Here is a 13,529-nt window from a genome sequence, read left to right as displayed (position 1 = left end):
TTGACAGTATTTCCACATTCACCCATTCACACACACATTCACACACTGATGGCGGGAGCTGCCATGCAAGGCGCTAACCAGCAGCCATCAGGAGCAAGGGTGAAGTGTCTTGCCCAAGGACACAACGGACGTGACTAGGATGGTAGAAGGTGGGGATTGAACCCCAGTAACCAGCAACACTCCGATTGCTGGCACGGCCACTCTACCAACTTCGCCACGCCGTCCCTCTCTCAGCAGGACAACGACCTAAGCACACAGCCAAGATATCCAAGGAATGGCTTCAGGACAACTCTGTAAATGTCCTTGAGTGGCCCAGCCAGGGCCCAGACTTGAATGCGATTGAATATCTCTGGAGAGATCTGAAAATGGCTGTGCACCGATGCTTCCCATCCAACAGTCATACTATTACAAAAATGAAGTTGTTGAAGTCTTACCTTAACAAGAAAACCGGAACATTGTCAGAACATTTTCAAGGATTTTCGTTTTAATATTAACCCGTATTATTCCTGAATATACTGTACGTAGTACCATGGAGAGTGGTCTCCTGCTGGTGCCCAGACTCAGGACCAAACATGTTGAGGCTGAGTTTCAGTTTCATGCTCTTAAAATCTGGAATAGTCTTCCTGAAGATGTTACACAGGCCTTAAAGTTGGCAATGTTCAAACCCAGGATAAAAGACTCCTATTCAGTTCTGCATATGACAACCAAAATTATTTATCCACACTCCTTGATTTTAATTGGAATTATGATTGTTTCTACGATTATGTTTTATGTTTTTACCTTAAATTATGTTTGAGTTTATTTCAAACATGCATACAATTACAACATGATAGATCACAATTTCCAGTTTCTCTTTTCAACTTGTTCGAAAAGGAGTAGGAAGAAGAAGAGTTTATCTAATCCTACCCCCTTTTCCATTTCATAGCAATTATGAAACATTTTTTTCACTTCCTGTTCTCAATTTGTGCACAATTTACTCCATAAAGTAAAGAAGCCTAACTGCAAAGTTGGTACTCTATGCGAAAGTTAAACTTTTACAGAGTCATTATCTCTCCAGTGCTAACTCCTAGGCGTATACATGACCATAAAATGCTTTTCTATTCTATATCATATTAATACTTTCACTGCATGGCTGCTTCGAAACTTTGTAAACAATAAAGGCCCGACCCGGCTATACAATTAGCTATGCTACGGGCTACATCATCGAGAACGTAATATTGGATTATATTACTAACTGGTCCATTGACCAAAGACAGTAGGCACTGATCCAATTAAAAAAGTAGTTTTTAGGAAAACCATTCTTTATTTTGCTGGAGGGCGGTGACGCACTTGTCTTACATTAGAAGGATAAGCTAGCTACACAACAACTCGAGCAAACAATTGTAATGCATCATTCACACATTTCTAATCAACTGTTATTACTTCATTTTCTCCTCCATTGCCATACATAGTAGTAACTAAGCCCGCCATTTAATGTATTTTATTTAGAAAAATCTATCTTTTTGTGAAGGTCTGTGGTTGAAGCAGAACTAATCTTTGCACACACTCGGAGGGACTTCCTCACAGTTAAAGGCCCTTTTTACTTCAGATGAGGTTGAAAGTTAGTGTAGTGACTTGTTGAATAGACTAGTTAAAGCAAACAAACAACACAGCATTTTCCTTCATTGGGTTTCATTGTCAACATGATGTTGTAGCACAGCCGCTTTTACATACATTTAAATTGTCTGACTCGCACAAGGATGTTTGGGTAAATTTCTACCATATTTGGATAATCCGCTGATGTCACACTTTAACAAAACGTCACACTTGAACAAAATTCCAAACGGACCATTTGGAGGAAGTAGGAAGGAAGGCAGGATTGTTTTATAAATATCTCTGCAATGCTTCCACAGTTTGATTATACATTTTCGAGACTTATGCAGATCCCAAATACCCAGAAGCAGGTACCAATAGGTTAGAAAAGTTGGTTTTGCATAATAAGGCCCCTTTAACATGAATGAATAATGTGTAACGTAACAAGATCCTTCACTTTAAAGCAAGTATACGTTTATGCTTGTAACATCTGGGCTTTGTTTGCGTAAGAAATACTATTTGTTTTGTTCACAATATACAACAAATGTATTAAAATCATTTTATATACGAGAATAGCTCGACTTTTTTGTAATTCTACAAAGTAAACTCTTGTACACCAAGCTCCAGATTGCTCTCAATTAGTCATGTGTATATGAGGGCATAAAAAAATAAGTCTGAGAAAATTTGAGACCTTGTAACATTCAGTGCGGATCCGCTGAGTCACATCAAGTGTCATAATATTTACATCTCTAATCCAAGAGCATGGACAGATAACAGAGATGGGTCACAGACGCGCACACACGCTTCTTTTTTGAATAGTGCGTACCTTGTCTGCTGTCACATTCGGGAAGGGATCTTTCAAAACTTTAATAGATGATAATAGATGGTTTGGTGTCTGGCTTGGTTACTCAAACATATCTGGCTGTCATCACGTAGTGAGCATACTATAAGAATGGTATAACCTCAATGATGGCGGGGGGGAGGCATCCTATTAGTAAGGATATTAAAGCTTAGAGAAAAGAGATGCATTTCTGTTGGAGTAGTGTTCACTGTGCAAAAAAAGCCATATGGGCCTGCAGGACTCCTCTTCTTCCAGAGGCCTGCCCCCCCCAGCCTCCCCTCTCCATGTGACGGAGGAGATGTGGCGTAGCCAGCACCCCTGGTGAGAAGATAGGGGATGCTGCTGAAGCGAGCATTCAGGATTTGGACATGTGCAATCCCGCAGGGACAAATAAGCACGTGTTGGGATGGATATATATATATATCAAATATATATATATATATATATTTTTTTTTTTTTCTCTCTCTTTTTTTTCAAACTAACTTGAAATTCATTCCTCTCTTTGCGAAATCTCTCCCTCCTTCAAGCACACAGATGGTCCCACAAAAGATGGCTGATAAGTTAACATCGGGGGCGTTCTAGAACGTCACTTTGAGTGAGCGTTCCTAGACAGTGAATGGAGTGGCTGCCTCTGATGGACAATTAGCACTTGCAAGTCGCAGTGATCTAATGAAAAAGTGATACTGACATGCTCAGATTTTCCTAAGATAGCAGTAACGGAGAAGAACAGGCTTCACCCTCAACGTTTTCAACCTAATTTACCAAAAAACATGCAGCATTATTGTCTAATATTGATCGGAATATACAAATATATACACAGTCGTGGTCAAAAGTTGACATACACTTGTAAAGAACATAATGTCATGGCTGTCTTGAGTTTCCAATAATTTCTACAACTCTTAATTTTTTTGTGATAGAGTGATTGGAGCACATACTTGTTGGTCACAAAAACATTTATGAAGTTTGTTCTTTTATGAATTTATTATGGGTCTACTGAAAATGTGACCAAATCTGCTGGGTCAAAAGTATACATACAGCAATGTTAATATTTGGTTACATGTCCCTTGGCAAGTTTCACTGTAATAAGGCACTTTGGTAGCCATCCACAAGGTTCTGGCAAGTTTCTGGTTGAATTTTGACCACTCCTCTTGACAAAATTGGTACAGTTCAGCTGATGTGTTGGTTTTCTGACATGATTTGTTTCTTCAGCATTGTTCACATGTTCTCAATGGGGCACTTTGGCCATTGTAAAACCTTAATTCTAGCCTGATTTAGCCATTCCTTTACCACCTTTTGACGTGTGTTTGGGGTCATTGTCCTGTTGGAACATATAACTGTGCCCAAGACCCAACATCCGGGCTGATCATTTAAGTTGTCTTGAAGAAATCCATTGGCAGCAAAACAGGCCCAGAGCATAATATTACCACCACCATGCTTGATGGTAGGCCTGGTGTTCCTGGCCAAGTATTGTGGCCAAACAGCTAAATTTTTGTTTCATCTGACCACAGAACTCTTTGTCCATGTGATCAGCAACAAACTTTAGACAAGCCTTAAGGTGTCGCTTCTTGCATGGTAGCCTTCAGTCCATTGGCGATACAAAACACGCTTGACTGTTGACACTGACACCTGTGTTCCAGCAGCTTCCAATTCATTGCAGACCTGCTTTTTGGTGGTTCTCGGTTGACTCTTCATCATCCTGACAATTTTCTCTCAGCAGCAGGTAATAGCTTGCATTTTGTTCCTGGCAGTGAAAAAACTGTGCCATGCACTCTATACTTAAGAACAATTGTCTGCACTGTTGCTTTTGGGACCTTAAGCTGCTTTGAAATGGCTCCAAGTGACTTTCCTGACTTGTGTAAGTCAGATCTGTGCTGAGTTCCTTTGACTTTCCCATTGTCGCGTGTGTAACCGAGTCTAATGACTGCATCACATGAGCCCTATTTAAATGGGCTCAGAGAAGTCAACAGGTGTCGTCAATCATATTCACTCACATGAAGTTAATTTGATTTGATTGTAACTTTTCTACATCACCAAAATTGATAATGTATGTTGCTGTATGTATACTTTTGACCCAGCAGATTTGGTCACATTTTCAGTAGACCCATAATAATTCATAAAAGAACCAAACTTCATGAATGTTTTTTGTGACCAACAAGTTTGTGCTCCAATCACTCTATCACAAAAAAATAAGAGTTGTAGAAATTATTGGAAACTCAAGACAGCATGACATTATGTCCTTCACAAGTAAATGTCAACTTTTGACCAAGACTGTATATGATAAATTGAAAAAACTATTAAATAAAATAAAGGACATTGCATACTTGTCTATGAATAATCGGTCAAACGTAAAAAAAAAGTTTGAAATTACAAATATGTAATTGTGGATGCACAAATACCACTCTGCTATCATAAAATGTAAATACAATTATTGAATAGGATCTAAATATTTTTTGCAATTTAATATTCCAAGCATCTCATATATATATATATATATATATATATATATATATATATATTATATATATATATATATATATATATATAATATAATATATATATATATATAATATATATATGTATATATATATATATAATATAATATATATATATATATATATATACACTACCGTTCAAAAGTTTGGGGTCACCCAAACAATTTTGTGGAATAGCCTTAATTTCTAAGAACAAGAATAGACTGTCGAGTTTCAGATGAAAGTTCTCTTTTTCTGGCCATTTTGAGCGTTTAATTGACCCCACAAATGTGATGCTCCAGAAACTCAATATGCTCAAAGGAAGGTCAAGTTTTGTAGCAATCTGTAATGAGCTAAACTGTTTTCAGATGTGTGAACATGATTGCACAAGGGTTTTCTAATTATCAATTAGCCTTCTGAGCCAATGAGCAAACACATTGTACCATTAGAACACTGGAGTGATAGTTGCTGGAAATGGGCCTCTATACACCTATGTAGATATTGCACCAAAAACCAGACATTTGCAGCTAGAATAGTCATTTACTACATTAGCAATGTATAGAGTGTATTTCTTTAAAGTTAAGACTAGTTTAAAGTTCTCTTCATTGAAAAGTGCAGTGCTTTTCCTTGAAAAATAAGGACATTTCAATGTGACCCCAAACTTTTGAACGGTAGTGTATATATACAGTACAGGCCAAAAGTTTGGACACACCTTCTCATTCAATGTGTCTTTATTTTCATGAACACATGTGGAGTTATGTACTTAACAAAAAAAGGTGAAATAACTGAAAACAAGTTTTGTATTCTAGTTTCTTCAAAATACCCACCCATTTGCTCTGATTACTGCTTTGCACACACTTGGCATTCTCTCGATGAGCTTCAAGCATGCCTGTGAAGTGAAAACCATTTCAGGTGACTACCTCTTGAAGCTCATCAAGAGAATGCCAAGAGTGTGCGAAAAAGTAATCAGAGCTAAGGGTGGCTATTTTGAAGAAACTAAAATATAAAACATGTTTTCAGTTATTTCACCTTTTTTTTTGTTAAGTACATAACTCCACATGTGTTCATTCATAGTTTTGATGCCTTCAGTGACAATATACAATGTAAATAGTCATGAAAATAAAGAAAACACATTGAATGAGGAGAAGGTGTGTCCAAACTTTTGGCCTGTAGTGTATACATAGAAACATTATAAAAGTGACCATTTTGAACAGAAAATAATTTGGAAAAATATATATCTGTCACTGCTATACTAAATATAATTAAATAAGATCAATTATTGATTAATTAGTTGTATTACATGACAATGTATGGATTCTACAAAATTATTTATGTAAACTTTTTAAAACAAATGAAAATGTATTTTTTTTTAAATACAAATGTTTATTATACAATTTAGAAAAAAAAATGTGTGAAGTTATTTCCACTTTAGTTTTAACTAAAAGAAAATGTGCATGTCTCTGGTGTACTCATGTTGTGACCAGTCAGTGTTCACTAAACAGCACAAGGCTTGAAACCAAAACCCCAGTGGCCCAGGAGTCCAACCAATATGACAAGTGTTTGTTGTTTGCTTTTTAAAGCGACGGTTGCCCCTCACGTCCTCCGATAATGCGGACTTTTCTAGCTTTGGGATAGCATGGTTCATGCTGATAACTATTGATTGAAGCGCCCTCAGCCCAGGCACAAAAAAAAGTGCTGTATTCTCCTGTAAGACTGCTTTGACATTGCTGTCCGGCTCCAGTTCCAAGGTCTGATATAATGTGACAGCCAAAGCACATTGTTTAATATTCATAAGCTTATTTTAGGTGGTAAATGGAAAACACAGAAGGTTTATTTTGCAGCGGGAGTGCAATTTTAAAAGAGAAATAACGTGTTCACCTTTTATGAGGTCAGTGAGAGCTATGAGGGTTGTAATTGAGTGAAGACGCCGCCAACTCTCCTTGGCCGAGACTAATGTCATCGCCGTTTTTTTTTTTTTTTTTTAAGCCAAACGGCAAAAAGTTGATGCGAGCAGACTGCGGGGGCTGTGGAGGTCCGTGTTTATGTAACAGGCCGAGCTGCCCCCATGTGACTCGGATATGCCCCCCCTCGGAGAAAAGAGTGACACAAGACACCAGAACGAAAACATGCAACTCCTCCTTTGCCGCCTGTGCTGTGTGGCGCTGTCATTAAAAGTGCTGTGGCTGGGCTGTGGTGGGTGGTGGGGGGAGTTATCCCATAGGCAGCCTGAGAGTGGTGGCAGTCCCATCTCATTTGTTCATCTCGCTCCTCGCTTCTCAGCCCAGCCTATCGGGCCCCCGGGCCCAGCGTGTCCCGTGCCATTTTGACTAAGGCCCGACTCCACTGAAGCGACTGAGATGAAAAGCCTCAAGGTGGATGCCGGCAAACTCCCTCAGCCGCCGCTCCTATGAGAGGCAGGCTACTTGCTTTTTGCATGTGCGTGCCACTGCTATAAAGTTAAAAAAAAAACAACAAAAAAACAGCGGGAACCACCATGCCCGTGTCATAATACAACCTGCACTTTTTTCTCAGGAAAAAGAAAGCGCCTTGTTAGCAGTGTAATTACTAGGAATTCTGGGCCCCCTGAAAGAATATCGGTGTGGGCCCTCTACCCCATTTATTGTCTGTGTGTGTGGCAGTGTGGGCCCTAGTGAGCTGTGGGCCTTTAGAACTGTCGTCACACTTCCCTCCCTATATGACGGTTTGAAACTGTAGCAATCCAATTTCTAGTACAGGGAGGTCTGGCAAGTGCAAGGCAGTGGTGATGACTGGCTTACTTATAGTGCCCCCTACTGGTTGTTGTGGTTAAAATGCTCTGGGTGACATGATAACAGGCATTCAATGCAAATTGTCCTTAAAGTTCTACGGTCGTGAGACGAATGGAAAATTACCGGTACTTGCTAAGTCCTGCAAAAATGTTTTTCCTGATGGCAAAAATGTTTTTTCAGCCAATCTTACTTAAGTCAATTTCACGTTTGAGAATGTTCACCCTTTTGTGTGGTTCAAGAGCAGAAGAACTAGTTTTCGGGGGAAAATTAGGCACTGGGGCTGCTATATATATATATATATATATATATATATATATATATATATATATATACATATATATATATATATATATATATATATATATATATATATATATATATATATATATATATATATATATATATATATATATATATATATATATATATATATAGGGGCAGCGTAGCTCAGTTGGTTGAGCGGCCGTGCCAGCAACCTGAGGGTTCTAGGTCCGATCCCCGCCATCCTAGTCACAGCTGTTGTGTCCTTGGGCGAGACACATCACCCACTTGCTCCCAGTGCCACCCACACTGGTTTAAAAAAAAAAAAGTAACTTAGATAATGGGTTTCACTATGTAAAGCGCTTTGAGTCACTAGAGAAAAGTGCTATATAAATATAATTAATAAATAATTCACTCTATCGCTGAAGGTCTCTGGCGTTTATACAGTATGTGAGTGACAGGAGGAAAAACTCTAACTTCAGAATTTGATGATTCAGTCACTATTTAGTATATTTTTCAGTAGCTTGCAGTACATGTGTGTGTGTGTGTGTGTGTGTGTGTGTGTGTGTGTGTGTGTGTGTGTGTGTGTGTGTGTGTGTGTGTGTGTGTGTGTGTGTGTGTGTGTGTGTGTGTGTGTGTGTGTGTGTGTGTGTGTGTGTGTGTGTGTGTGTGTGCATGTGCTTCAGTGCGTGTGTGCGTGAGTGTGTGTGTGTGTCTGTAGGGTACGCCATTTCGTGTTTGGCCTTTTATCAGCTGCTAAGTGCGCTCGAGACTTTTCAACTCTCATCCAGCGCGATGTGATGTTGATGTTTAGCTCGGTGACAAGTCATCAAAAGGGATTAGGTGTTTTTCCCCTCGTTATAATGGACCAAAAGTCCTCTAGTGCATCGCTCTGTACACACATTTTATCATTTAAAAAAAATGTCATATTGAATCTCCAGATGTGTAAACAAAATGAATAAAAAGCTGAAATTTAGATTAATAATATGGATACTAGTATTATATTAGTAAATATTAAATGCATGTAAAATGTTAATTATTATTAATGCTGACATGTATATATATACACTACCGTTCAAAGGTTTGGGGTCACATTGAAATGTCCTTATTTTTCAAGGAAAAGCACTGTGCTTTTCAATGAAGATAACTTTAAACTAGTCTTAACTTTAAAGAAATACACTCTATACATTGCTAATGTGGTAAATGACTATTCTAGCTGCAAATGTCTGGTTTTTCGTGCAATATCTACATAGGTGTATAGAGGCCCATTTCCAGCAACTATCACTCCAGTGTTCTAATGGTACAATGTGTTTGCTCATTGGCTCAGAAGGCTAATTGATGATTAGAAAACCCTTGTGCAATCATGTTCACACATCTGAAAACAGTTTAGCTCGTTACAGAAGCTACAAAACTGACCTTCCTTTGAGCAGATTGAGTTTCTGGAGCATCACATTTGTGGGGTCAATTAAACTCTCAAAATGGCCAGAAAAAGAGAACTTTCATCTGAAACTCGACAGTCCTATTCCTCACGCACTAATTGACTAAAAGAGTGCACACTTGCCGCACGCTGTCCGACACTGGGGCGCGAGCGCAATGAGGTCACGTTATCGATGGAAAATGCATTTTTAGACAATATGATTTGCCTGAGACCCCGAGAGTAGCAAGCGGTAGAAAATAGATTAGAAAGGACAAAATAAAATAAAAACTTGAGACTTCCCTTGGGCCGGATTTTGGACGCTGGCGGGCTGCATTCGGCCCGCGGGCCGTAGTTAGGGGACTGATAATCTTAACTTTACCGCTGCCGGGTGCTTTTTACTATACTTATATTGTAATACTTTCAGAATGTGTATGTTCTATTTTTGGCCAAAGTAAGACAAAGAAAACAATCTGAAGTTGTCTTTATTTTTTTGTTGTAATGCCATAATTTTAATAGTCCCGCCCGCGTGTGCACAGATTTCCCTCCATGCGGCCCCTGAGCTAAAATGAGTTGGACACCCCTGATGTACAGTATTACAGTGTATGTAACCACTGCAGCAAAAAAAAAGGGCAGCATAAAATAAAGAGTAGATCCAGCAGAAAATGGACATTATAAACAAAGAGAGGTAGCTAACATAGAAGCGGTCGGACAAACAAACAAAAAACTAGAGACTTCCCGTGGGCCGGTTTTTGGACGCTGGCATGCCGTATTCGGTCCGCGGGCCGTAGTTTGGAGACCCCTGATCTACAATGTAAATAGTCATGAAAATAAAGAAAACACATTGAATGAGAAGGTGTGTCTAAACTTTTGGCCTGTACTGTATATATGTATGTATACATACATATACATATATATGATGCTAATAACACAAATAATTTTTTTCCTTAAAATCAGTTTTTACCCTCCCTGCTTGGCACTCGGCATCAAGGGTTGGAATTGGGGGTTAAATCACTGGGAGTGGGTGATGGGTCAAATGCAGAGAATAATTTCGCCACACCTACTGTGTGTGTGACAATCTTTGGTACTTTAACTTAAACTTAACAAAGCTCTTGTGCAGACAGTTTTTATTTTTATTTTTATTTTTTTTAATCTATATTATTCGTTTTGAAATTGAAAAATATCAAAATAACCCCTGCAGGATTTTAAGTGTGTGACTTTCAGTGGAGAAAACGTTTACACACCCCTGCTACGGGGTGTATTAGCTTATATATATGTTTATTATTGGGGTTGTAATTTACACTGCATGCACCATACCGAGAGTTGTTCCTAATATTTTGGTTACATGCAAGCTACGTGAGTGGATTAACATATCTTAATAATAAAATGAAACATTGTTTACCTTGGAATGCACAATTTTAGACCACCAATACATATCACACTTGCATGACAAACAGAGCGTTGTTTTATATACATGATTACTTGAACTCCCGCCAGCGAATGAAGTTGTCCCATCAGGGCACCAAAACCTGACACACAAGTTGCCATACAAATGAAAACAATAACACAGCTTTGCCTGCAGAGAGCTGAGGAGGGCTGATGGTGGCAGAAGGGGGAGGTGGGGGGCTTCATCTTTGACATTATCTTGTCTTAACCGGCTATGTCACGGGCTGAGCAGGGGGCACGCCCGGAGGAGCGGCAGACCTCGTCAGGGTCATTTGCAGTACAAGACAAATGTTAATATGTGCATCCCCCCTTCCTCCTGCCGACGCCTCAGTCCAACTCACAGAGCTACCAAGACTGCAGGGGGTGCTGTGGGGGCCCATGGCCGAGAACAGCACCCTCTCCCCCGCACTTACTCATGCAACAACAGTTCAAATGCGCACATTATATCGGTTTCTCGTTAGTAGATGACGCATAAGGAGCTGATAGGAGAAGGTCATCGGCTGGGTTGAAAGTCATGTTTGAGGTTAATAATTCACATGGGCCAATATGTTCAAGGTCACACAGTGAGGTTATCAAGGTCGTATTTATTGTGTGGATATTAAGTGAACAAAAACACCTATACACTATGTCATAATAAAAAGTAAAAAGAAACAGAGGGAAATACTTGCAGCTTTTTGCAAGACCGCTAGATGGCACTAGATTTATTTGAGAGTCTCCCTGTGTCATTCACAAAAAATACATTTGAACCTAAAATAGTTGTAGGTAACACTTTGGTATGGGGAACACATTTTCACCATTAATTAGTTGCTTATTATCATGCAAATTAGTAACATATTTGCTCTTAATTAGTCATTATTAAGTACTTATTAATGCCTTATTCTGCATGGCCTTATTAGACAACCAGTAAGCCATTAACTAAGAATTATTGCTTATTAGTAACCCTAACCCTAACCCTTATATGTTCCCCTAGTGTCCAAATAACTCTAAATTAAGTCTTTGTTCCCCATACTTAAGTGTGTAATATATAAATATACTTTCAATTAAATGGCGGTAAGCACTATTTGTATTAGGACTATTTGTGTTATACAATCATAAATAAATACACAAATATGAATTTGATTTGTGAAAGTAAGCATTGTTTGTTAAACATTTTTTTTGTAAAATGTTAAAAGAATGTTAAATGTGTCTAAAAATAAATAATTTTTGAATTACTTTAAGGCATTCTATTTTTAAGGACAAGTATCAGTCTTAAAATATTTGTGAAAGTATAAAAAAAAAAATTGTTAAAATAAATAAATATTTTCAGCATTCAGTGTTGTCAAAAGTGTGATACATTAGTTGTGGGAGGTAATACTGTATATGTAAAAAAAAAAAAAAAAGTTGTAGGAAACTAATATTTAAGTATGTAAATGTAGCTACAATTATGTTTAATGATGACAATATCAACAATTTAGGAAATAAATATTATATATAAATATTATATATAGCGTATTTATGGTTGATATGTTTTATTGGTTGGAAGGAAGCATTATACTGTTTAATAAAAATACAAAAAGTCAGTTTCCTCATTCACAATATCATTTACAAAAGTTCTACTGCAAGTTAATATTTCCACTAAATTATCTCAGTGTATTAATGTATGACCAAATCTGTTAAACCGAAGCTTAAACATTTTTCACTGACCTGACTTTATTTTTTTCTGTCCCTCCTGACAGAGACATATAAAAAGGGACAGCAAGGACAATAACCTGTCAGGTACTCTGCTGAGCTGCTGGGGCGACAAAGGTCCAGGAGCACCGACCCGGCTAAGGACAGTATGAAAACACACGCAGACATTAAACTGTAACTATATAAACAAATAGCACAGCGAGATACTGTGCAAAGCACTCTGGCACACGTTTATAATCGAGGCCACGTACGGTCTAAAAGCCATTTAAAGTTTAGTATCGAACCTACCTGTCCACGTGGATGGAGCCTTGTTGGTTCTATGGCCGAGCATCCTGCAGGGCAGCCGCCCAAAGGCATTGTTGCACTGCTCACGCTCACAAGCAGCAGGATGACATGACAGAGACAATGGGTCATTTTTCATCAAAACCCCTTCACCACCAAGCACAAGCAGGACTCTCAAGAGAGCGGCGTGTCAGCACTTAGAAGGCCCCATTGTTGTTCTAGTTCCCCCAGCACCCCCTCGACCCGTACGACACCATGGCCGTGATTTATTAATGTTTGTTTTTTTTACTACATCCCCATTCATGATTTTGTGTGCCTGCTATTTTAGCGGGAGGATGAATGCTCATGCCTCCAAGTTCATTATTGCCCATCTTAGTAGGTATAAATGCCCCTGGGCAATCTTCAAAAGATTACAAATTCTGATTTAACAAAGACAATAATGCTCTGTTTTGATTGAATATTGCGTGTGTCGCTGTTTATGAAATGTTGACTACCTAAGAGCGTCTAACATATGAGCTGTCCCCGGCTAATTGTTATGCTTTAAGTTACAAGGACAACATTTTAGTTGCAAGCATCCCCTCCATTTGTAAGCGTAGATCAGTTCAGTTCAGTTTCAGTTTATTTCGAACATGCGTACGATACAATGTAGTGCATAACACAATTCTAGTTGTTTCATTACAGCACGTCCGAAAAGGAGTAGGAATAAGCTGAGCTTATTTAATCCTACCCCTTTTCATACTATATCCATTTTATCCCATTTCCTTGTTCTCTGTAACAGAACAGTGAATACATAAATAATAAACAAA

At 38.5% G+C, this 13,529-nt stretch overlaps 1 protein-coding gene and 1 long non-coding RNA gene across 4 annotated transcripts in view; one reads left to right on the top strand and one right to left on the bottom strand.

Moving 5' to 3' along the window:
- gjc2 (gap junction protein gamma 2) overlaps positions 1-12,786 on the bottom strand; it is a 27,580-nt gene extending 14,794 nt beyond the window's left edge. The window contains exon 1 of the mRNA XM_062022472.1: positions 12,730-12,786. The gene's annotated coding sequence lies outside the window, so the exon portion shown is untranslated. The remainder of the gene's footprint in view (positions 1-12,729) is intronic.
- The window catches only part of LOC133630757 (uncharacterized), a 40,544-nt gene extending 27,015 nt beyond the window's left edge, over positions 1-13,529 (top strand). For all 3 annotated transcript variants that reach the window (XR_009821337.1, XR_009821339.1, XR_009821338.1), the window contains one exon: positions 12,489-13,529. This is a non-coding gene — a long non-coding RNA (uncharacterized LOC133630757). The remainder of the gene's footprint in view (positions 1-12,488) is intronic.

Source organism: Entelurus aequoreus, linkage group LG16 (assembly GCF_033978785.1).
Source record: "Entelurus aequoreus isolate RoL-2023_Sb linkage group LG16, RoL_Eaeq_v1.1, whole genome shotgun sequence".
NCBI classification, from domain to species: Eukaryota; Metazoa; Chordata; class Actinopteri; order Syngnathiformes; family Syngnathidae; genus Entelurus; species Entelurus aequoreus.
This window is presented reverse-complemented; position numbering and strand designations above follow the sequence as displayed.